This window comes from Eumetopias jubatus, unplaced genomic scaffold, assembly GCF_037043125.1.
Source record: "Eumetopias jubatus isolate StellerSeaLion01/CBP00866 unplaced genomic scaffold, mEumJub1_p1.0 scaffold_8, whole genome shotgun sequence".
Taxonomy (NCBI): Eukaryota; Metazoa; Chordata; class Mammalia; order Carnivora; family Otariidae; genus Eumetopias; species Eumetopias jubatus.
The window spans coordinates 106,139,460-106,165,319 of NW_028274814.1; the positions used below are offsets into that span (position 1 = coordinate 106,139,460).

The window sequence follows — 25,860 nt, forward strand, 5'->3', positions numbered from 1 at the left end:
TTTGAGACCTTTCTTGTTTCTTGAGGAAGGCTCGTATTGCTATATACTTTCCTCTTAGTACTGCCTTTGCTGCATCCCAAGATATTGAACAGCTGTGTTTTCATTTTCATTAGTTTCCATGAATTTTTTTAATTCTTCTTTAATTTCCTGGTTGACCCATTTACTCTTTAGTAGGATGCTCTTTAGCTTCCATGTATTTGAGTTCTTTCTGACTTTCCTCTTGTGATTGACTTCTAATTTCAAAGCATTGTGGTCTGAAAATATGCAGGGAATTATCCCAATCTTTTGATACCAGTTGAGACCTGATTTGTGACCTAAGATGCGATCTATTCTGGAGAATGTTCCATGGGCACTAGAGAAGAATGTGTGTTCTGTTACTTTGGGATGGAATGTTCTGAATATATGTGTGAAGTCCATTTGTTCCAGTGTGTCATTTAAAGTCTGTATTTCCTTGTTGGTCTTTTGCTTAGATGATCTGTCCATTTCAGTGAGGGGGGGTGTTAAAGTCCCCCACTATTATTGTATTGTTGTTGATGTGTTTTTTTGCTTTTGTTATTAATTGGTTTATATTATTGACTGCTCCCATGTTAGGGGCATAGATATTTACAACTGTTAGATCTTCTTGTTGGATAGGACCCTTTAAGTATGATATAGTGCTCTTCTTCATCTCTTATTATAGTCTTTGGTTTAAAATCGAATTTGTCTGATATAAGGATTGCCACCCCAGCTTTCTTTTGATGTCCATTAACATGGTAAATGGTTTTCCACCCCCTCACTTTCAATCTGGAGTTGTCTTTGGGTCTAAAGTGAGTCTCTTACAGACAGCATATCAATGGGTCTTGTTTTTTTATCCAATCTGATAGCCTGTGTCTTTTGATTGGGGCATTTATCCCATTTACATTCAGGGTAACTATTGAAAGATATGAACTTAGTGCCACTGTATTGCCTGTAAGGTGACTGTTACTGTATATTGTCTGTGTTCCTTCCTGGTCTATGTTACTTTTAGGCTCTTTCTTTGCTTAGAGGACCCCTTTCAATATTTCTGGTAGGGCTGGTTTCGTGTTTGCAAATTTCTTTAGTTTTTGTTTGTCCTGAAAGCTTTTTATCTCTCCTTCTTTTTTCAATGACAGCCTAGCTGGGTATAGTATTCTTGGCTGCATATTTTTCTCATTCAGTGCTCTAAATATATCATGCCAGTCCTTTCTGGCCTGCCAGGTCTCTGTGGATAGGTCTGTTGCCAATCTAATGTTTCTACCATTGTAGGTTACAGACCTCTTGTCCCAAGCTGCTTTCAGGATTTTCTCTTTGTCTCTGAGACTTGTAAGTTTTACTATTAGATGTCAGGGTGTTGACCTATTTTTATTGATTTTGAGGAGGGTTCTCTGTGCCTCCTGGATTTTGATGCCTATTTCCTTCCCCAAATTAGGGAAGTTCTCTGCTATAATTTGCTCCAGTATACCTTCTGCCACCTCTCTCTATCTTCTTCTTCTGGGATCCTAATTATTCTAATATTGTTTTGTCTTATGGTATCACTTAACTCTCGAATTCTGCCCTCATGATCCAGTAGTTTTTTATCTCTCTTTTTCTCAGCTTCTTTATTTTCCATCATTTGGTCTTCTATATGACTAATTCTCTCTTCTGCCTTATTTATCCTAGCAGTTAGAGCTTCCATTTTTGATTGCACCTCATTAATAGCCTTTTTGATTTCTACTTGGTTAGATTTTAGTTCTTTTATTTCTCCAGAGAGGGTTTCTCTAATATCTTCCATGCTTTTTTCAAGCCCATCTAGTATCTTTAAAATCGTCATTCTGAACTCTAGTTCCGACATCTTACTAACGTCCATATTGATTAGGTCCCTGGCAGTCAGTACTGCCTCTTGTTCTTTTTTTTTGAGGTGATTTTTTTCCATCTTGTCATTTTGTCCAGAGGATAATAGATGAATGAGAGAACAAAATGCTAACAGGGTAACAACAACCCCAGAAAAATATGCACTAAAGAACTCAGAAGAGACCTGAAACCAGGGGAAAAGAAAGGGAAAGAAAGAAAAAAGAAAAAAAGAAAAAGATAAAAAAAAAGAATATGATCAGTTATGATCAGGCTGGTGCATAGATCAGTGCCACACACTAGATTTTGGGCATATTTTGGTCTGTTAGAAGAAAGTGCCTCCCAAAATTTTAAAGAAAGAAAAACTTATGTATGTACAAAAATAAGGGTAAATATGATGAAGGGATTGAATATGACTGTAAAGATGAAAATTATAAAAGATTTTATAAAAGGAATTGATAAGTTGGTTGAAAAAAGAAGAGGAATTTTAAAAAAAGGAGGGAGAGAATGTGATCAGGCAGGAGACTAGAACAAAGCCATACACTAGAGATTTAGCGTATATTTTGGTCTAATAGAAGAAACTGTATCCCAAAATTTTAAAGAGAGAACAAACTATATATATACCAAAAATAAGGTTAACTACAATGAAGGAATAGAATATGACTCTAAAAATGAAAAAAAAAAGATTTTAAAAAAAGGGATTGATATGGTGTTGGTTGAAAAAGGGAAAAAGAAAAATTAAAAAAAATAGAAAAAGAAAAAAAGAAAATTAAAAAATTTGAAACTTTGAAAGACTAAAGAATTATGGGAAAAAAGCCATGAATTCTATGTGCAGTATTCCCCTAGCGCTGGAGTTCTGCGGTTCTCATTGATCAGTAAACTTGGTCTTGGCTGGCTGTTTGTGCTGATCTTCTGGGGGAGGGGCCTGTTGCCGTGGTTCCCAAATGTCTTTGCCAGAGGCGGAATTGCCCTGTCTTGTCTGGGCTAAGTAATCTGCTCGGGTTTGCTTGGGAGCTTTTGTTCCCTGAAAGCTCTCCATACATTTTGGAGGACAAGAGTGAAAATGGTGGCCTCCAATCTCCGTCCTGGAGGAGCTGAGAACTCGGGGCCCCACTCCTCAGTGCAGCCCCAGAGAAAAGCAGTCAATCACTCCTGGCTCCCCGGTTTCCGGCCGCACTCCATGCTCACCCGGCCTGTGAACCGAGCGTTTCTATCTCTGGCACACTTGGAGTCTCCAAACCCAGCCGATTCCTGCAGTGTGCTCCTGCGCCACTCCTCCTAGGGGAGGAAGGGGAGTGTCCCCGAATCTGCCGCTTGTTGGGCCCTGCTGGAGGAGCAGTGGCCCGACTGTGCCGCGGATCATGGTTTATGGCAACCCCGAGCTGAGAGCCCGCGCCTCGCCTCCGTCTCTGCAGCCAGCTTCCCTGCTCCGATACCTGGGAGCTCTGCTGCACTCAGGCACCCCTGATCTTCCTGTGACCCCGAGGGTCCTGAGACCACACTGTCCCACGAGGGTTCCACCCCTGCTTAGCCACTAGAGTGACGTCCCTCAGTGGAGCCGACTTCTAAAAGTTCCGATTTTGTGCTCTGCGGCTCTGTCACTCGCCAGAAGCGGCCGATGGAGGCCCCCTCCCCTGCCGAATATCTCCTCGGATTCACTTCTTCGCACGTCCTACCTTCCAGAAAGTGGTTGCTTTTTTGTTTAGAGAGTTGCTGCTATTCTTTTCTTCTATCTCCTGTTGAGTTCGTAGGTGTTCAGAATGGTTTGATCCCTATCCAGCTGAATTCCCAGGACCAGATGAAATTTAGGTCTCCTACTCCCCTGCCATCTTGCTCCTCCTCCCCTTTAAATTTCTTTTACCTTATCTTTTGCCATAATAGCTTAGTGATTTTTAAGCCCAGATTCCACAGCTAGACTGCATCGGTTCAAATCCCCACTCTGTTACTTATAATTATGTGTTCTCAGTCAAGTTACTTAACTCCTCTATGCCTCAGTTTCCTCAACTGTAAAAGGTAGATAAAGTTAGGTCCTGCCCATAGAGTTGTGACAACTCCATGAGTCGATGTATGGGAAACACTGAAAACAGGGCCTGATACATACAATGCACCACAGGAATGTTAGCTATTGTAGTTGTTTCTCATTTTCTGATTGTGCTAATGTATAATTTACTTTATGTTGGTCACATAGTCTCCTAATTTCTAAGTGATTGAGAAAAAGAAACTCATCATGGTGTCTGGCCTTCACACACGCTTTGTGCCTCCATGGGTTTGCACCAGCTCCAGGGTATTTGCATATTAAAGGAGGTAGATAACTACAGTGAATAGAATACATTCAGAAATGGCAGGGACCTTAGAGATCATCTAGTCCAGGAGCTGGCACAACTTTTTCTCTCAGGGAACAGATTGTAAATATTTTGGCTATTGCCATATGGTTTCCATGGCAACTTATGCGACCCCACTGTTGCAGCACCAAAGCAGCCATAGATGATATGGAATGAATGGGTGTGGCTATATTCCAATAACACTATTTTCATAGACACTGAAATTTGAATTGTGTATAATTTTTACATATGAAATATACTTCTTTTGATTTTTTTTTAACCATTTTTTAAAAATGTAAAAAACTTTCTTAGCTCACAGGCCATAAAAAACAGGTGGGTGACTGAACTTGGCTGACCCCTGGTCTAGTCCAAAGCTTGCAAACCCCAGTGATTTCACCTGGGAATTCCACCTGGGGATTTTTCATTGAAAAGTAAAGCTACCTGAGCCAGACTCCAAACCCACTAAGTAAAAATCTCTGGGTGATGGGCAATGAAATCTTTGCTGTGAACATGCTTGAGGAACCACACTTTGACAAACTACCGAAGGCCTTCATATGGGTATGGAGACTTAATGCCCTTCTTCGGAGTTCTAGAAATAATTTATAAAGGTTGAGTATTACAAGTACCACATTGCAAAAGTGAATGGGATCACTTGTGCCATAAATTACTTAAATTTATTCTTTATATTCTTTTATCTTTATTATCAATGTCTTCTGTCAACAAAGGTCATCATTTTCTTTTACTATTTGTAAGGATGTGGTAGCACCTTGAAATTACCCTGGAATAACTGCAAATTAGAGAAATCTCATTTCGTGTTTTGTCAACATAAGAACATGTACATATTTTCTGACACATTATTTGTGGTGACAAAAAAAATAAAATCTGAAAACAAATGGCCTGGTGAATAAGTTCCGGTGCACACTTACTTGAAATATTATACCTGTACTGCCCTGGAGGAGAGAGGTTCATCACATTACCAATATGATTCAATTTTCATTAAAAAAGGAAATACACTGATGACATTGGTTACCTCAGGCAGATAAGACTGGAGGGGGAAGTGGAGGATGAAAGACTAACTTCTTCTTGAAACATATCTTTATTGTTTGACTTTTTATAGGAATAATTTTAAAATAGAAAAATTTTAAGGTGTAAATTGGAAACAAAGTTTCTAATAACCTTCATAGTCTATTTGGGACAAGAATCCGAATTTCCCTGATAAGAAAAAGCGGTCTGCTTCTGAGACTCACCAACTCTGGCAAAGTGGAGAAAATGTAATTTATAATGTGAATCTGCCTGCAAAATCACACAGTTATCATCTTTTTTCCTCAATTCAAGTCAGTGGTTCAAGAGAATCTTTGCAATGGAATTCCATTATATAAATCTCATTTAAAGTCAGGTAGAACTCTGACGTTGAATAAGCCATACTAAACAAGTCAGAAAGAGGCAATCCATTCTGGTTTTCTGGTCTTTATTTTCAATACACAGAGTATAATTTTAATAGGCAGCCTAATGGTTTGCTTCATTACCGAAAGTTTCTTAGAAAAGTAATCCATCTAAATAGTTACTAATTACATAGCTTCCCTTAGACTTCCACTTTGCACTAGTTTTTTCAGCATCAGATTTTGTAAGAATTGTGGAGAGTACCATTACCAAATGCTTATCTAAATTATTCTGTTTCATTTGGATACAACTGTCATTTCTGTGTAATTACATCTGAGCGTTAGATAACTGATGCTTTCTTAAGTAAAGAGAGAAAAATAGGTGAATCTAATAGATCTATGAAGTGGTTCAAAATTAAATATGCTCAAGTTGAAAGTGAAAATTTCAAGACTAAAAGGGAAACTTCTTACTCTAATTGCAGTTTATCCATTTGTTCACACATCTGTTGTTTACTATGTCAGGACCTGCACTAGTAAGTGTACACATGCTGTTACCCAAAGAAGGCAGTTCACCTTTTTCCTCCTTAGAGAAAGGAAGCTCCAAGAAATTGGGTAACATGCAGTCACACACTGGTAAATGCACAAGCAGAGATCTAATGCAGGTCTTTTTGTGTATTTAGCAAACGTTGTAGCACAGCGCCTGTCACTATTCTAAGTATTCTCTGAATGTTCATATATTGAATCTTCATAACTCCAGGAGTAGGGACTTTTGTCCATACCATTTACAGATGAGTACATTCAGACAGAGGAAAGTTACACAAATGACAGCTGGAATTGAAACCCATGCAGGCAGACTCCAGACTTTTTTTTGAACCATCTCACTAGATGGCCTTTTTTGTCCCAAAGGCATTGTTGCCCACTGCAGTGGTCTGCTTTGGAAGTCAGACTAACAGATCAGGACAGAAATAGAGTGGGCTGGCTGCTGAAGTCAACAGCAGTGGCTATAGAACTCTGTCATATTAAGTGACTGAAAACCCAGCCCATTGCCTTTGGGGGAAAAAGGAGGAGACTTTCTTGAGTCATGGTATGGACTGTGTTGTTCATATGTTAAACCCTAACCCCCAGTGGGACTATATGTGGAGAAAGGGCCAATGAGATAATTAAGGTTAAATAAGCTCATAAAGGTGGGGCCCTGACACAATAGGATTAGTGCCTTATAATAACAACCTGACTGACCCCCCCCACCCCCACCTTTCTCTCCCTTCCTGGGGACCCGCAAAAGGGAGGCTCTGTGAGCAGGGTGACAGCTGCCTGCAAGTCAAGAGAAGAGGCCTCAGAATGAAACTGGCCTCACTGGAACCTTGATCTTGGACTTCCAGCCTCCATTAGCTTAAGAAATAAATTCCTGTTGCTTAAGCTCCCCAGTGTATGGCATTTGTTATGGCAGCCTGAGCAGACTAAAATACATTATGGCTCTGAAAAGTCCCGGGGTTAATCTAATTAGGTACAGATGGATTCTGGGACTTAAATAATATTAGGCTCTCAATCCCTCCCTTCCTCTTCTGCTCTCTTTTTTACCCATTCTTGTTTTTGTTTTCCTCTGAATTGACCATATTCTTGGGTCAGCATCCTTTAAGTGCCCCCACCCTCACAGGCTGACGTAGTGATTCTCAGTCACCAGCTAATCTTAGTCAAGGCTAGTGCATGATTCTAGTAAAATCCCAGGGGGAAGAAGGCTTCTCTACCCCACAAAAGGGAATAAATGAGCCTTACTGGACTAGCTTGGATCAGGTCCCTGAACCAATCACTATGGATTGGTTACTATGGCCCAGGTTACTTCTCTTTCCCTGGAGCAGACAGCCTGGGGCCAGCCACCTTTGAGCTATCGGCTGGGAGTGGAGCGCGGTGTCTTCCGGGAAGAAAGTCGAGATGGCTGCACCAGAAGGGAGAAGGGACCCCAGGCTGGAAACACGAGTAAGTCCACTACAATGTTACCAGCCTTCTGCTAGGTCACTAATGCTCAATGAGGTTGTGCACTTGAAAGGACTTAGGAGCTTATTAAAAACTACAGATGCCAGAGGCTTAACCCTCAGAGATCCTGATTACATACTTTTCTCAGAAGCCTTTTCAGGTTGCAGAGACGAGGGGCTCTACTCAGAGGTACTTTTCTTTTTTATTTGATAGCTTAATGAGATACAGTCTTTTCAGGTATAAGTTATTAGAAACCAATGAGAGTGTGACATCGTGATTAAATATATATTTGGTATTCATCCCTATTTCTGGCACAGAGCTCCTAAACCCTTGGAGTTATCCTAAGTGATAAGAGTGATAATGGTGTCTCGATATTTCTAACAAACACCTTTCAACCTCACCTGAGTTTATGTTAATGATGTAATTTCTGGAAAGCATCTAAGGGTGGGGAGTGGGCTGTGGTGGCTACTTGCCAGGGTAACAAACCAAGAGAATTAGAACTTTCAGTCATACCCCCTGACCTCCGGGGAGGGGAAAGGTGCTGGAGGTTGAATCAGTCATCAATAGCCAGTGACTTAAGATTAATTATGCCTATGTAAAGAAGCCTCCATAAAAACCCAGGAGTAGGTTTGGAGAGCTTCCAGGTTGGTGAACACGTGGAGATTTGGAAGAGTAACACCTGGATTGGGCATGGAAACTCCACGCCCATCGCCCATTCCTTGCCCTCTGCATCTCTTTCATCCGGCTGTTCCTGAATTATATACTTTTATAGTAAACTGGTAATCTAGTAAGTAAAATGTTTCTCTGAGTTTTGTGAGCCAGCTTTAGCAAATTACTCCAGCCTAAGGAGGGGAACCTCTAATTTATAGCTAGTGGGTCAGAAGCACAGGTGACAATCTAGGCTTGCAACTGGTGTCTAACTGGGGCGGGGTCATCATGTGAGACAGCCCATACCTATGGGATCTGACACTATCTCAGACGGATAGGGTCAGAATTGAGTTGAGTTGTAAGATCCCACCTCTCTCATACTGGAGAATGGCTTGGTGGTGTGGACCCCACATACACATATTGGAATTGGTGACCAGAACTTTTAGAGACTCCTAACTCAGCCATTTTTTAAAAGTCTGTGTGAAATACTCCTACTCAAATGCAGCTGTGTACCAAAAATGGCATTCCTTTCCTTAAGAACTAGTAAGTAAAAGAAATAAAATTGTCCTTTGAGAAACATTACAAGATGCAATCAATGGATTAGAATATAAATATACAAAGCAAACTAAAAGAACCAGAAAGACGCTTAACACCAGCAGGACAACATAACATGAATTCTTACTATTTAATTTTTTTTGACTTATCATGTATACATGGTGCTGATAATGTAAACTTCCAACAGGAAAAATAACTAGTGTATTTTTCATCCACATGCAACCCTCTCCTTCAAGTATTGATCATTGCTAAATTTGCTAATTTTAGGAGTGCATTGATATATTTATTTCTGGGATTTATTTTGGTTTTGTTTTTGTTTTGCCTGTGTGAGAAATAAGCGTGGAAACAAAACCTAAGTGAAGGCATAGAGTAAAAAGGAAAAAAATATATAGAGCGTGGAAAGACTGTGAAACCACATTCTTCAGAACTGATGAATTTCCTAGATGAAGAAGCAGCATGGACATTCAAAGGAAAAGGAACAAAGTGAATCTCATTTCTGATAGCAGTTACTCAGGCTACAGGAAAGACTAAACTTCTATGAACATGCATATTAACATAAGTGAGAAATCTTGCTCTGAAACTGTTGGGAAAAAATGGAAATGATCATTTAAGTAGCAGTGGGAAAATAGTTATGATATTCTCTTAACTGTATGCAACAGAAAATAATTCTGGCCTTATACTTAAGGAGAAATGGAGTTTGTTGAAAGAATAAAGCTTAGCTCATAAAAGCACCAGAAAACTGGCTTAGAATGTGTTGCAGAAACAAGGTCAGACCAGAACCCAAATCATGTTACAAGCCAGCGTGATGACATTCTGCTGTCATAAGAATCTGGACCTTGCAGTTTGCTCGCTCAGCCCTAGACACTGGGTGTCATGCCATATGCATTCCATGGCTGGTTTCACACATACTCGGTGTAAACAGTGATTTCCCAAACAGCAACTGCCTCATATAATGAGATCTAACTGTAACCAAATTGTTTGTATTTAACTTCTCTGAAGAAAGTGCAATTTATCAATACCTAATAAAAATGAAGATGCTTTTATCATGCAGTAATTCCAGTAATTCAGAGTATATGCCTTGGTGAAACTCAGTACACACAAGGATCTGCATATCCAAGCATGTCCATTGAAAAATAATTGTCCTCTTCAGTTCTTTATCAGTGGCTTACATGGAGATTTGAAAGAATGCTTACAAAATGTCAAATAGTCAAGCCAGGGTAGAGAAAAAATAATTTCTAAAAAGTCCATCTGAATCAGAAAGATCCCAAATATTTGTGAAAGTCTGAAACACTGTGGTAAACTGACAAAATGAAGTATAACAAAGGTACATTTTTTCGTTACTTTTTTTTAAAGATTTTATTTGACACAGAGAGTGAGAGAGAGCACAAGCAGGGGGAGTGGCAGGCAGAGGGAGAGGGAGAAGCAGCCTCCCCACCAAGCAGGGATCTGGAGGTGGGGCTCAATCCCAGGACCCTGGGATCATGACCTGAGTTGAAGGCAGACGTTTAACCGACTGAGCCACCCGGTGCCCCTTTCTTTACTTTTTAATAGCCAACTGTATACATACAGGACGAGGAAGACCTGACTTGGGGAGGAATTTCCTGTGAAAATAACCTGATGGGTTGGAGTTGACCACAGACCTACCATGAATGTTATATGACTGCCAAATTATCTCTGCTCTCAGGTTACATCTGGGCCTCATGCTCAGTTCGGAGGAGGGACATCAACAAACCAGAAAACCTGCAAATGAGGATCAAAAATGATCAGTATGCTACATTATATGAAAAATAGTTGGAGGAAACAGTAACATTTAGGCTGAAAATAGAGTCTAAAAGAAGACATAGCTGTCTTCTAATATTATGTAGATGAGAGAAGAAATCCCACAGAATTTCAGCTAAATATGATCTGTGTTCCTCCAGCAGATAAAACATGAACACATGGATAGAAATTATATGAATATGTATTTTCTTCTGGAAGAAGAATGGACTTTCTAACATCTGTAGATTTCCAACAGGCAGTTTAATAAGCTAGTGAGTTCCTTACTCCTGGAAGTAATCAAGCAGAAACTTGATGGCTTATTCTATTGGGTGAAAGATTTTAAGTATTTTAGATTTTCTTAATACTCTTCTGCATTCAGAGTTTCTCTTGTTCAGATTAAGAAAATAGGTCTGCAAAACAAAGAAAAAAGAATACTAATAGCTTGGAGAACATACTATATTCGAGATTCTTTACCTATCTTAGAGGCCATGGATATAATTACAAAATCATCATATTTTTGTCTTCCCTCTCCTTTTAATCTTGCTCAGTGGGGCTATTCCTTTCCCTGTTTGGATGACGTCCTGGGCCAGCCTATGACTTCACAAGTTATATTTAGATAATAGTCCTACAATCACTTCAAATCACAAACATGATCTAATTTATAATTTAAAACATCCATTATTGTGTTATGATCAAAAGTTAGAACTTGACTTAAAGTAAAAACACCCCTGCCTTCATGTCCTCATGGGCCTGAGCCTGCCTTTGGTTGGCTGCTTGCCCTGCAAGAAGGCTCAGGCAAAGCAAGAGAGGGGGCAGAAGAAAAATTTTCCCCAACGGGCATGTTTGTTAAGATGGTTGCATGTGCTCAAGAGGTTGTTGGGGTGGGAGTTGATGCCGACTTATTCTTGTATAGGAACCTTTTGATCTCTGGGGACTCCCTCCTGGAACCCTCCAAGTAAGATTCCCAGGTCACAGGCTGGGCCTCACCCTGGCTGGACTCCACTGTCCTCCCTTAGTTGCTGCCCCAACTGGTATAGTCATATGTGCCTACCACCTTCTTTCCTTGGTAGACCATGTACTTGAGGGAGATCCCTTTAAAAACAACCCCCGGTTGGCATCACAATCATAGTTTCCATGTTTCGTTTGGGGGTCAATAACACCTTTCACTTGCTATAGAACAAGGCAGGTGCAATTACTTCCCAGGGGCCTCTGTTTGCTCTGTTGTCATCAGATTTTTTCACTTCCTCAGGCATGAGGTAACTCACAGTCCATGGGGCCCAGGAATACCTATGATGCTCTCCAAGTGGTTCCACTGAAACCCCTCTCACCTGACCTACCACTGGGAAGCAGCACCACCATACCCCTACCCACCTGGGAGATAAGAGTGCAGCTCTCACCTAAAAAAAAGTCTCCTGACAAATCTGTCCTAAATCTCAACTCATCTGGTCCTTTTCCATCTAAATGCACTCTGAATGAAGGGCCCCTGGGTAAAGGATTCATAATCTCAATGGGCTTGAGTGTTTTCTTTGTAAATCTGCATTGTGAGCATCTGTTATATCTGATATCTATCATATCTTGGTGCCTTGGTCAAAAATTCCGATTAAACATCCCTATTATACTCAGTCACCTCAACAAAACTGTTTGATAGGTGTCAATATCCACATTCTATAGATAGGAAAACTAAGGTGCAGAGAGGAAATAATTTGTCCAAACCATAATCAGACAGCTTGTAAATTTTGAGACAGGATATGAGTCCAGAATCTGTTATTCACATGTACACCATACTACATTTAGATTAGCTGCTTTCATTGTATAGAAGAATCAACCTACATGTGTAATTTTCCTTGTGGGAGCAGGGGAGGAGAGTTGTTATTGCTGAATAGCTGGAACCAAACATAAATTTCCAATCATTATATTTTAGTCAATGGCTACTTAAAAGCTCTGCTTAGGGGGAGCCCAGCTGGCTCAGTTGGTGGAACGTGTGACTCTTGATCTCAGGGTTGTGAGTCTGAGCCCCATGTTGGGTGCAGCGATTACTTACAATCTTAAAAAAAACAACAAAGCTCTTCTTTGTAGATTAATACACCATGATGTATTAGCTGCATGTGCATGTTAGTCAGCTAATTTATCTGTTCTGTGACAAGTAAAGGATAACAGTAAACATTTACTGGTCACTTACTAGAAGCCAGGCACTGTCCTAAGTGTTTTACCTAGATTCTTTTTTTTTCCCACAAAGTTAGTATTTTTCCCACTTTACAGATGAAGAAAGAGAAACCCATGAGAAACACGGGAAAAAACACTGAAGACAGAAGACCAGACTTTTTGTTCCTGTTCTACCATTTATTAGAGCTTGCTGGTCCAGGTCTGCAACTCCTTACCGCCATATTTCTCCTGATCTATCACATGTGAAGAATAACATCTATCCTGTTTGCTTTGCAGGATCCATGTGGGATCAAATGAGACAATGGGTGGGTAAGAAGTTTTCAAACTCATGAACTACTGACCTGATTCAGAGAATCGTTCTGTTATTCCCAGTGAAGGCAGCCGCCGTAAGGAACACTGCAAGTGCATCCTTAGCTAAATGTCACATGACAAGGACCACAGAGATGTCGTTTGACAGAGAGCAGCTAGTTTGCATGGCAGAATAGGGACTGTGTCCTGAAAATCACTTAAGAAGAAGGAAAAGAAACCTAGAAAAAAAAATCTCAAAAATAGTGTTGTATTGCTCAGACAGGGCCAAGCTGCGAAACCTTTGGGGGATTTTGTTGCTCTTGAGAACTATTATAAGGCTTGGAAATGAGAGCCAGGTGGAGGAAAAGAGAGAAAAGCCACAAAAGATGAGCAGTGAGAGAAAAGAGGCACAAAATCACAAATTCAGGGAAAGCAAGCATAGCAATACAGCAAAGTATTTTTAAATCCATTCAAAAACTGACCAGAGATTCTAAGATATGACTGAATGTTTGCAAAACACAACAGCTGCTGCATTCCACCGTCTACAAGAGAAATAATGGAAACTTTCTTTTCTCTTTTCCAACAAGACATAACAAAAGCAGAGCTGATGTAATTAATGAAAAAAAGATGGCTATTTGAAACAGTGAAGGCACTGAACAACAGAATGGAATGGAAATGAGGTTCACATTTAGGGACAATTCATTATTTATCCGCTATACTTTTTATGCACACTGCGTTCTGCTAATATTCCTCTCTCCAGGGATAATACCAAACCTGGTTGGTAAACTATGCAAGCATGAGTAGTTAGAGGCTGTGATGGAAGGATCAGGCACATGGAGTTATTCCTTGAATATCAATTAGCATAGTCCATCCAACCTGAAGACTCTTACAATTGAATACTTCAACTTAATGGATCTGTTTTCAAATTCCCTTTAATGGCCCTTCTGTGACCACAATATCTACTTTTCCAGACATCCTAAGTAGAAACCATTATGGACAATGTATGTAGAATCCCCTAAGGAGAGCATATGGAGGAGAGAATGTGGATTGCCAAATTTAGCAGCTCTGGAGAGCGTGTTTTTGAATTAAACTTGAATCTACAGGGATTACCGTTCATTTATGACTGGCAAAACATATCTTCCCATTTCTGAAAGATAAATCCCACTGATATACATGTGGATTTTACAAGTGTTTCTCAAAAACCATAAGACCAATAAATAAATAAATAAATAAATAAATAAATAAATAAATAAATAAAACACCCTTTCCATGAAATGCAAGAGTTCCATAACTATTTGTGAATTACAATGTCACGTTATTTTCGCAGGGTTCTTACTAATAAATAGGGAATCTTGTAAGTACTGTACCAACTCTGACCTGGGGAAACTTGGTTCAGAAGTTTCATCCCTGAGACCTAGGGTTTGGTGACTTTTTTTGAAAAATGTAAAGTGGAGGACCGGCGGGGCAGTAACTACGGTCTTCGGTAGTTAAGGATAAGTAACATTTCAAACATATCGGGAGGAGGGAACCAAAGCATTGTCGATTTTTTTCTCTTTTGCCAGATAAGATCAGTTTTTATTTTATTTTTCTTAATTTTAATTGTATTCCATCTTTATCTTTTCATAAAAATAATTGGCAGCACAAACAGTTTGAAGCACAGATCTTTAAATTTAATGCACTTCGTTTCATGAAAACTCATCTTGGTTTGTTTTAGTGTTCTAATTTCATTGTAGACCAGTGAAAATATTGTGGGAAACCAGAGCTGGTCGGCAGACCCACAACTGAAAACCACCAGCCTGATTCACTTCATTAGCATGAGCTGGTTCTCTACCCTAAGTCATCATTAAAATCTTATTTGAAAACTTCTAACTAGGGAACAACTAGAGAGCAAACTCTTGTAATTTAGGACAAGTGATTAAATCTGCTAGTGAATGTTTACATTTGTTGGAGAATATTTTATTCTGTATCTAAACAATAAATTCCTTGGAATAGAATTTATTTTTTTATCCCCATTTTCAAGGACCTGATATAGCTAGGATTTTACCCATTTTTGAATAGTTTCTGTCAAAACTATTACCATTTCTTGAAACATTAGAAAACTTCTAATTTGCATGCATAGAACATTCTTCATTCTAGAAAGGAACACTCTTACTTCTTTCCCCTTTTTTCATCCTGCATAAGAAAGCTCTTTGATACTTATTCTTTTTCACGGTTAAATCAAACCATGAGCTCCAAGAAACTTCGAAGATTGATTTTTCTTTCTTTTCTTTTTTTTTTTTTGGCATTGTCTTGTCTTGAATATCTAGTAATAAATAGTCTGCAAAAGGAGAATTAAGAATGTTTATTGTTCAGTGATTTTTGATGTTCTGTTATTTTTATATGAGATTTGACCAACTATGAAAAGTAACTTAATTTTATTAATACTGGTGGAGTAGCTTTCCACTGAAAGTGAAGACAAGCCTAAAAATCAAGTCTTACCTCGTACTAAATTTTGAAAACCTACATATAGGGTATCTATAGTCAAGCACATTTTTTTTCTTTTCCCTATCTGTTTGGAAATTACTATTAGCATTCTGACACTTAAAGAAGAAAGAACTGGTTAAGTTCTCCCTCTAGCAAGACCAGCGGGCAATCTTCTTGAGTATTAAGTTCTTTAAGGGCATGTAAAAAATTCCTTTTTTTCCCCTCCTTACCCTGTTACTCTAAAAGCCAATGCATGCTTAAATTCCATCCATCCACACTAAGCCTAAAATCTCAAACCAAGTAATCCACACACTAAAAATAAATTTTTTCATGGTAGGTTAATCCAAATCCTGGAAAGTAGGGCTAAGCGAGGTGCTGATGAAGAGATTCACTTTTTTTTATTGGTATAGTTTTGGGAGTGTTTGAATTTTTTTTACAAGATTGTGTTGCTTTTGTAGTAAGTAAAATATATTATCAAGTATAAGTATGTAAGTAAAAATATATCAAGCATCATTTTTAAAATCTAAAATATGTGTTTTACTGACCCTCTCCAGCAACTATGCTTTTATTCTCAGAAGATAAATAAAACACAGATGGGAGGTAGTAAAAACCCAACATGCATTTCTTAAACTAAATAAATTATTGAATATGGAACTTGAAACTGTATTAAAACCAGCAGAGATCTGTTATTTTTCTTAAACATTGGCTTTTTAATTCATGCTAGCAGTTTTTCCTTATGCATCCTGAAGTGGCTACTCTTGCAGAAATTTGTCAGTGACTTTACCTACATTATCTTAGAACCAGTAGAGGTCGCCATCTACCATGTTCTAGCATTTTAGGGGAAGGAAAAAAAACCTTGAGAGGTTAGTAAAAATGCACAAAGGGGTCAGAAGTTTTCAATATGAAGCTTTCCTCTTGGAAGCTTTGCATAATTGAACCAATATTCAAGCAAGAGAAAAAAGTATAAATAAAAATAATGGATACAAGATGTTGGTGTTACAGAACTTCAAAAAACAGAATTTCTTAGAAATTACATAAAAATTTTTCTAGTTGACTTAGTTAATACAAATCCTTCTTTATGTCAGAATGTTGGAACAAAAACCTCAGAAAGTTATCAAATCCCAACATAGTAAAATCCGTATATTTGTAAAATGGCTTTGTGGTCTCTCTCCACCACTGTTGGAAACCCTTAAAAAGCTCAAGTGTTTGTTTTTGCCCTGACTTACTCTGTGACTTTCATTCTGTATATTAGATTTTTTTAATGTCTTCGTTTTCTCAACTACACAATAAAAGTTAACCTGTCAACCTGTTAGTGTCACTCCTGGCTCTCACAGTCTACAAAGAACATTGAAGCTTTGATATGTAAATATTGCTGCTGGGTGTCCCAAAGATAGCTTAAAGTTTATTTTCTTTAAGGCATGATTTAATTGAAATAATAAAAGATCTGCCTTTTAGAAGAGGAAATAAACTGAAGGTAATTCTAGAATGGATAAATGGGTAGACATATAAGGATATGCAGCTCGAAGTAGGGAAAGCTTTTCCTATAAACAGAATTTTCTTAACAATAGATGGTTGCTTCAGAAGTTAGTAAGCTTACTATCACTGGAAATATTCTAGTGGATTAGATACTTGCTTGGTGACAGTGTGTTAGAAATTTAAATTCTCGGGTGTGGGTGAGAACTTCTAAGAAAGACCAATTTTATTTCTTTTTAATTTTAAAGTGATAACAGTGTTATATTAAAACTCATGTCATATTAGGATAATGCTAACTAATGTGACAAATAAGTCTGAAAATTTTGGTAGCTTAAACAACCACTATTTCAAACTCAGGTACTGGTCCCATGATGTTATTGATGGTTGGCAGTGACTTTCCTCTATATGGAGACTCAGGGACTTGGCTTCCATCCATCTTGTGGCTCCACCATCTCCTAGGGCCTTGAAGTACTTTGCCTCCTGGGAAAAGGAAAAACAAGTAATCCACACACTAAAAATAAATTTTTTCATGGTAGATTAATCCAAATCCTGGAAAGTAGAGCTAAGCGAGGTGCTGATGAAGAGATTCACTTTTTTTTATTGGTATAGTTTTGGGAGTGTTTGAATTTTTTTTACAAGATTGTGTTGCTTTTGTAGTAAGTAAAATATATTATCAAGTATAAGTATGTAAGTAAAAATATATCAAGCATCATTTTTAAATGATGATTTTAAAATCTAAAATATGTGTTTTACTGACCCTCTCTAGCAACTATGCTTTTATTCTCAGAGTTTTGATTTTCATAGCAACGCTGATGGAGAGTAAAACAGATATTAACTCTATACTACTGACTACCAACTCTCAGTGACTGAGTGACCTGCTCCAATTACAACTAGTTAATGGCAGAACCAGACCAAACACACTGGAATCCATATCTCCTGGCTACCAAATCTGTTCCCATTGCTGAATTGGTCTTCGTTAGAGAATTAATTTTCCATTGCTAATCCATGATAAATATAGTCATGACATTCTTAACTCAGTGCAAATTTTTGAGTGTAAGCTTTTTTCCTTTAGAAATTTCTGATCCCAGTTTATGACTATTCGCTCTAATGGAATGCTTACACCAGTATTTTCTTCTTAGACGAGCTGTAGAACGAACTGTTCAGTAAATAAGAATTGGATGCATAGGAATTTTGGCCAAGAGCGGAATTTCTCAGCCTCAGCACTGTTCACATTTTGGGCTAGGTAATTCTTTGTTGGAGGGGGGAGGAGCCACCCTGTTCATTGTAGAATATTTAGCAGCATCCCTAACCTGTACCTACTAGATGCCGGTAGAATTTCCCAAGTCATGACAACCAAAAGTATCTGCAGATATTGTCAAATACTCCTCCCCCTGGGAGAGAAATACTGATCTACAGATTAAATGCAATCTGGATTTTGCAAGAGTACCAGGTTCCTTGAATATGAGAGCTGAAATCTAAGGGATGAGTTTGCACAACATTTTCATTTTATAAGTGAATAAACTGCATTCAAAGGGTTATACAAGGCCATGAAGCTGGTTAATGCCATTTCTCTTGACACATAATTAAATCATTTTATATACCATGTATCTGCTCCCCTTTACCCTGCCAGTAAAGGAATTTTGGATAGTCTATGTATCTTCTGATGCCTGTTCTGGGTTCAGGTAGTGATATATTAGTCCATCTTTGGGTTTCTATAGGTGCCTGATCCTACCCAGGTAAGGCCTTAGGTGACTTCTCTTCTCTACCTCTGTAACTCCCCGCCACACACTTGACCATGTTTGCCATTCTCCCCCATGCCAGGCCATGGTGACAGTCTTTTTTTTTCTTTTTTAATCTCTTCCCAATCTATACATTTAGGTCCAGCTCTCCAGCTGTTCCCAAGACTCTGATTTTTTGACTGAGCGAAGATATAATCTTTTTGTCCTTTTTTCTCTTTTAGGCCTTGTTTGAAAACATCCTTTATCATTCCAAATTCCAAACCTTTGGATAGCAAACATTTCAAGGCAAGATCACCTCAACCAAGAGCTCCTTTTCTACACAAAAATCTGCATGTCTCCTTTTAATTATCATCACCCTCCCAAATCCCCATTCAGATATTCTTGAGGCATATTTACACCTTAATGACAAATTATCAGTTTGCTCTTAAATGATCCCACTGTTATCTCTTTGAAACATCTCTGTATTCTGGTTCAACACACCAGTATTTTGCCCTTATCCCCCACATGGAGTAGCCTGTCATTTTCATCCCTGCTTTGGGGCACAGGGTATATTTTGCAACCCCGGCCCTTCTTTGAAACATGTAAGTGAACAAAACAAAATAGCTTTCTATGAAATGTGGATTAACAAATTCAGCCCTTTGGGAAGGCTGTTCAGTGAAATGGGTGGAAAAATAATTATTTGATAAGGGTACGAAACTATAATGGAAAGTCCATAATTAAAAAGCTTGCGATCATAGCAGTCAAAGAGATGTCATCTATTTGTATTCAGGAAATTGACTCCTTTCATTGCAACCTATCAAGAATATAATCTGGTTTCAAATGATCATGTATTAACCTGTTATAAAAAGTTGCCATAATGTGGAGTAAAGAGAAAAAGTAGCATCCCATAGAGCGTTTGGGTAACAGGCACTTGGAAGCTATCTATTCTTATCACTTTCTTAGGGGTGGTTATTCATGTCCTTTTAAAATTATCTGACTCATTTAAGGAAAAAATGGAGGTAGGGAGAGCCTTAGAAAGGAAAGAACTCAAAATCTCAGATTTTAGGCAGGGCAAATAAAAACAAGAAATTTACATGCTAGGGTGCCATGTGATTCTGTCATAGATAGAGGTGCTGAGCAACTTCTGCTCTGGAAGGAACCTAAAAAAAGAGTCAAGTCCAAAATATTTAAAAGTGATGCAGAAGCACATGGGTCCATTGCATAGTTCTGAACACCCCATCAGCGTGCAATAAACATTTATAAATCTCACCATCTCACCTGGAAAATGTGAAGTGCTCATTCTCAGCTCTGATTTCAAGTGGTATACTTCCATGTTTTCTTGAGGTTTTCTTTAATTTCAGGAAAAGTAATTTTCCAAGCTTAAGGAGATACTTTTGTCTTGTTGTCTGGGTTGGAAAGGAACAGTTTTTATAGTTAGCATAAAAGCAAATCATTTTTAATGAAAGCCTCTTTTTAAAAAGTTGCTCATAGCTGTTTTTAAGATACCTACTAATTAGTTCTTTTGTTTTAGGTGGACATTTGTCTGGGTCTAGGAAGCCAGAAAGTAAAGAGGAAAGTTAATGGTTATCAAGTAAATTCAGGCTGTGGTTATGTGTTCAGACAGGAAAGTTGGTTTCCTAAAATTTAGTTGCTCTGGTTCTCTTATATTCCTCTTAATGCTTCTTGAAAACAGGATGATCAAATAGTATAATTCAATTCTCATTCCTTACTTATTTGTGGATATTGGCAAGGGGAAAAGGGAAGAACCAGAGCAGATCTCTGATTCCTGCCTCTCAGGGGATGTTATCTAGCAGAAAGCAATTCAGTTACATTTTGCCTTGATAATGCTGTATGAAAAACAAACACAACACTTCAGAGGAACATACACCAATAAACATTAATTTTGACTTATGAGTACATGGGTTCGCTGGTGTCTTGCAGACCTCAGCAGGGCTCTGTTAACCTGAATTGGGCTTGTTAATGCTTCTGCAGCCAGCAGAAGCACAGCTAGTTGCTGGCTGTCCTAGGATGGCCTCAGGAGGGACAGTACTGTTCACCTCTTAAGTTTTCCTCACTTCCTGTTAGCAGGCGAATGGAACTTGTTCTCACTCTTATGGCAGGAATCCAAGAGAGCAGGGAGAAGTATACAAGGCCACCTGAAGCCTGGGCTCAGAATTGGAATTCTCTGGCTCAGGCCACATAATTATGGCTAAAGCAAGTCATAAGGCTAGCCCAGCGTGAAAGGCTGGAAAACTTCAGGACTTTATGGAAGGAACTAGAGAATCACATCTCTAGCAGGGTGGACATAGAGAGGGATGGAAATTGGCACATTTTTGTAATAAATCCACCACATAGGATAACAATTTTGGTGAAAATGGGAATTGGCGGGGGGGGGGGGGCACTATGTCTTAAAACTGCATTTTCCACAGCAACAATCTGCTTTTGTGTAGGTTGTATATTTATTATGAGAAATGTGATTCCATCTCTTTTTTGGTACTATTTCTGCTAACACTATTTTATATCTAAAGCACAGTGGAAAAATCAGATAAACCAGTTCAAGTTTTTGGTATATTTTAATGATTCACAACTTCATTTATCTAAGTAAATTTTTCCACTGCCACTGACCTAATATTGTCAAATCTTCCCTTCAATTTTTTCTATGTACCGAAAAGTGAGGGCTTTTTTTTTTTTTTCAAACTTTCCATGGAGATTTTGACTAATGTCCTTATTATACTTAGTCATATGTATGCTCTTCCCCTACCACTAATTCCCCCCTGGTGTGGAAATCTCTCTCTCTCTTCTCTCTCTTTTTTTTAAGATTTTATTTATTTGAGAGAGCGAGAGAGAGCATGAGCTGGGGGAGGAGCAGAGGGAGAGAGAGAAGCAAGCTCCCCACTGAGCAAGGAGCCCAATGGGGGACTCGATCCCAGGACCCTGGCATCATGACCTGAGCTGAAGGCAGACGCTCAATCGACTGAGCCACCCAGGCGCCCCTCTCTCTTCTCTTAAGCCTACATTCCTCCTTCTTACAATAGCAGTACCTTGATTTTTCTGTAGGGAATTATCCTTCTTCCTTTCCATGAAGACTGGTTATGGCTATCAAGAGTTAGGGACATAACTCAAACTTGTCCATTGGCTCCTCTGCCAGGGGAATTTTAATATTTGGTTTCTTGGCTTCTCCTTTAATTCTATGAATTACTTCATATGCTTCCAAGAAATTTATTTGCAAGTTATCCAGAAGTGTTTCCTGTTCCTTACAACCAGAGGATACTAAAATATGCATCCCTTAAATTTTACTTTATGTATACTTTTTCTTACCTCAAAGAATGTATAGTATATTGCTTTCATTTTAAGTTCTTATCTAAGGAGTATAACTTAGGGATTTTTACTTAAACAAACAAACAGAGGGGCGCCTGGGTGGCTCAGTCGGTTAGACATCTGCCTTCTGCTCAGGTCATGATCCCAGGGTCCTGGGATGGAGCCCCACATCGGGCTCCCTGCTCAGTGGGGAGCCTGCTTCTCCTTCTCCCTCTGCCTGCCATTCCCCCTGCTTGTGCTCACACTCTCTCTCTCTCTGTCAAATAAATAAATAAAGTCTTTTTAAAAAGGCATGTTTAAAAATAAAAACAAGTGTATTGAGTATTTGGATGGATGAACAGCCATGAGAGGTGTTGGAGTAGGGACCATGGTATGAATGAAATACTATGAATATTGTAGTATTTATTCATATTTGACAGTAAAGAGAAACTAGAGACAGAAAGGGTGTATGATCTTTGAAGTTAGATCAGGGTTCTAATTATAGGCCAGATAGGTACTAGATTATAGTCTTGGGTAATGCACTTAGATTCTTAGCCATTAAAATGTGATTCATAACACATTATTATACCAATCCTAGTGGGAACTGGAGATAATATATAAATTGCTTGCCACATTATAGAGGCTCACTGGTTTATAAATATTAGTATTATGCATTTATTCATTTATTTATTTATTTATTTTTATTATGTTATGTTAATCACTGTACATTACATCATTAGTTTTTGATGTAGTGTTCCATGATTCATTGTTTGCATATAACACCCAGTGCTCCATGCAGAACCGTGCCCTAGTATTATCCATTTAAATAGTGAAGAATTTACTTCACCTGAAGAAAGGTCTGTCCTTTGTCCCTGCTCCTGGTATGTAACCTCTAAACCCTTGGAATTTCCCAACTGACAGGAGCCTCTTTGCTATTCATGGTGGCTCCCTCAGACCACAGCTGATATTTTATGGTAATGAGGTAACTTATGGGGGGCCCCTAGTTAGTTCACGGTAGCAAGATGACTTAGGATGGGGACTGGCCACATTGAAAAGACCAGCCAAGTGATTAGAAAATTGAGGTTTTGCACCTTGTTTTATCAGCCTGACCTCTGGAGGTGGGAGATGGACATCAAGTTCAACCACATGGACAGTGGTTCAATCAATGATGCCTACATAATGAAATCTCAGTAAAACCTCTGGAAACTGAAGCTCAAGTGAGCTTCATTTGTTGGCAATACTTTATGTACATATTGCCACATATCAATGCCAAAAGGATATGCATCCCTGAGGATGCAGAAGCTTCACACGTGGAGGCCTCCCAATCCCAGATTCTGCTCTCTGCATCTCTTCCCTTGGCTGGTTTTGATTTGTATCCTTTGGCTATAGTAAAACTATAATGTTCTATATGGCCCTTTCCTGAATTCCGTGTCATTCTAGTGACTTACCAAAATGGATGGTAGTTTTGGAAAACCCCCAAACTTGCAGTTGGTGTCTGAAGTCTTGGTCTGGCTTGGCAGTATGGAAGGACCGTGTCCTTACCCTTGAGTCTGGCTGACTCTGAGTAGCATATTATATTCAACCAAGTAAACGGAATAATGCCTCTTGAAACTGAGAAAAACAATCTGGTTTTTCTTCGAGGCAGCTGGGAATGGTAACTGGAAATTAATTCTGTTTAGAATGTGCAAATACAAGTATTATTCTCTTAATTTAGTGCATGTAGTATATATGCTATCATTTTTATTATATTTTGGCAAATGTAAAAAAGCATTATAAGGACTTTCATATGTTCACGTGTAATCTCCCAAGACCCTACCCTTTTTTTTATTAACATCTTGGATTCTTAAACCCTTTAATTCTGCCAAAGGGATTTCCAGAAATATAACCTTTATATTTGGGAAAAGATTTCTTCGCTGGTATTAGGCTGCTGAGCAGGATATAATTTTTCCAAAACTTACCTGTAATAATAATAATAATGACTACCATTTAAAGAGTCCCTTTACTATGCCAGCTCAGTACTCTTATATGTACATATTCTAATCTTTATAACCAAACTGGAAGATATTTATTATCATTCTGTTTTTTTAAGATGACAATTATTATTTTTTTATTGAAGTATAACTGACATACAATATTCTGTTAGTTTTAAGTGTGTATCATAGTAATTCATTATTTTTATATGTTACAAAATGATCCCCATAATACGTCTAGTTACCATCTGTCACCATACAAAGTTATTGTAATATTATTGACAACATTCCCTATGCTAGATATTACATCCCCATGACTTATTAATTTTATAACTAGAAGTTTGAACTTCTTAATTCTCTTCACCTATTTTAAGCCTGCCCTCCAACCACTCCCCTGTCTGGTAACCAGCAACTGGTTTCCTGTATCTCTGAGTCTCTTCTGTTTTGTTTTTTCATTTGTTTTGTTTTTTAGAGTCCATATATAAAACCATATGGTATTTGTCTCTATCTGATTTATTTCACTTAGCATAATACCGTCTAGGTCCAAATGGCAAGATTTCACTCTTTCTTATGGTTGAGTAGTATTCCATTGTAGATATGTACTACATCTTCTTTATCCATCCATCGATGGATAAAGGGTGGGGGAGGGGTTAGGGAAAGAAATTTAAAAGATTTGGAGTCTGAGAGTAAGTGGTTTTTTAATGATTTTTTATTTTATTTATTTATTTGACAGAGAGAGAGAGAGACACACAGCATGCACAAACAGGCAGAGCGGCAGGCAGAGGGAGAGGGAGAAGCAGACTCTCCGCTGAGCAGGGAGCCCGACACAGGGCTCCATCCCAGGACCCTGGGATCATGACCTGAGCCGAAGGCAGACGCTTAACTGACTGAGCCACCCAGGCACCCCGAGTAAGTGGTTTATCACAGTCTTTCCTGGCTGGAAACTTACTGAGGATTGAACAGTTCATGATATCATAGTTAAAAATTTAAAGACACAGCAAGGTGTAAGTTTTAAAGGAGTCTTGATAGTAAGGTTTTCTGACAAGTGAGTTGTTTGTCCAGGTAAGTAACCTGTTGTTCTGATAGAACTGTCCACCAGAATGAACAATCTCTTTGCCCAGTAAAAAACAGTTTGCAGGAATTTCTGAAAGCAGTAAGTAAAATTATATATTAGTTCACATTCTTATCTTTCTGAACAAAAAATACCTGAAGTAAATGATTAAGTCATGTTGACATGGTTGGTCTCAATTCTCAGAAATGAGGAAATTTAGTAATTTTCCAAGGACTACACCTAGGACTTGGGTGACCTCAAAGTCGTAGCTTATTCAATAGCTCCAGTCTTTCTCTCCAGATATTTTTATATATCCCTGAAAAATAAGACTACGTGTCATCACAGAACTTTACTACCAAGACTAAGAACTATGATAAAATGATTAAAGAAGATAATTTAGGTTATACAAACAAACTTCATTTAACACTTCATAAAGTGGACAGTCTCTATTTGGAGAACAGTGAGTCAGGGGATAAAGTGGTGAGTTTTATAGAGGAAAGAATAAGAAACAAGGAAGAGAAAAGTAGAGAATAAATAAAAAATGAGGAAATAAGTGTAGTGCAGAACTGGCTTGGCATTTGGGTACTGGCTGGCTGGATATATTGTGTTTCTGGTTAAATGAAGCATTTGCTGGGACACAGAAGTTATCTGAATTTTGTTTTGTTGACATGGCATCCCAGGCAAGAGTAGCTCCATCTTGGGCCTAGAAAGTTATTTCAACAGACCTAAGGTTGCCTATATCAATATGACTTTACTGTTCTTTGTTTTTTGTTTTTTGTTTTTTTCAGGAAGATAAGGCTATAGACTAGTAAATTACTTCATTGCTTTAAAGTGGAGGAAAATTAATTTTTCCTCCACCTTCTGAGTTCTTGACTGAGAACTCTGCAACAGGAGACAGATTAACAGGAGCAAAACACAGCAGAACAATTAGCTACATACATTATGAGAGCACCACAAAAATATGAGATTCAAAAGGCAGCC

The 25,860-nt window shown here is 38.5% G+C and overlaps 1 protein-coding gene across 1 annotated transcript in view; it reads left to right on the forward strand.

The window, feature by feature from the left end:
• The window catches only part of METTL25 (methyltransferase like 25), a 182,168-nt gene that overhangs the window by 137,930 nt on the left and 18,378 nt on the right, over window positions 1-25,860 (forward strand). The window contains exon 15 of the mRNA XM_088025281.1: window positions 24,562-24,737. The gene's annotated coding sequence lies outside the window, so the exon portion shown is untranslated. The remainder of the gene's footprint in view (window positions 1-24,561; window positions 24,738-25,860) is intronic.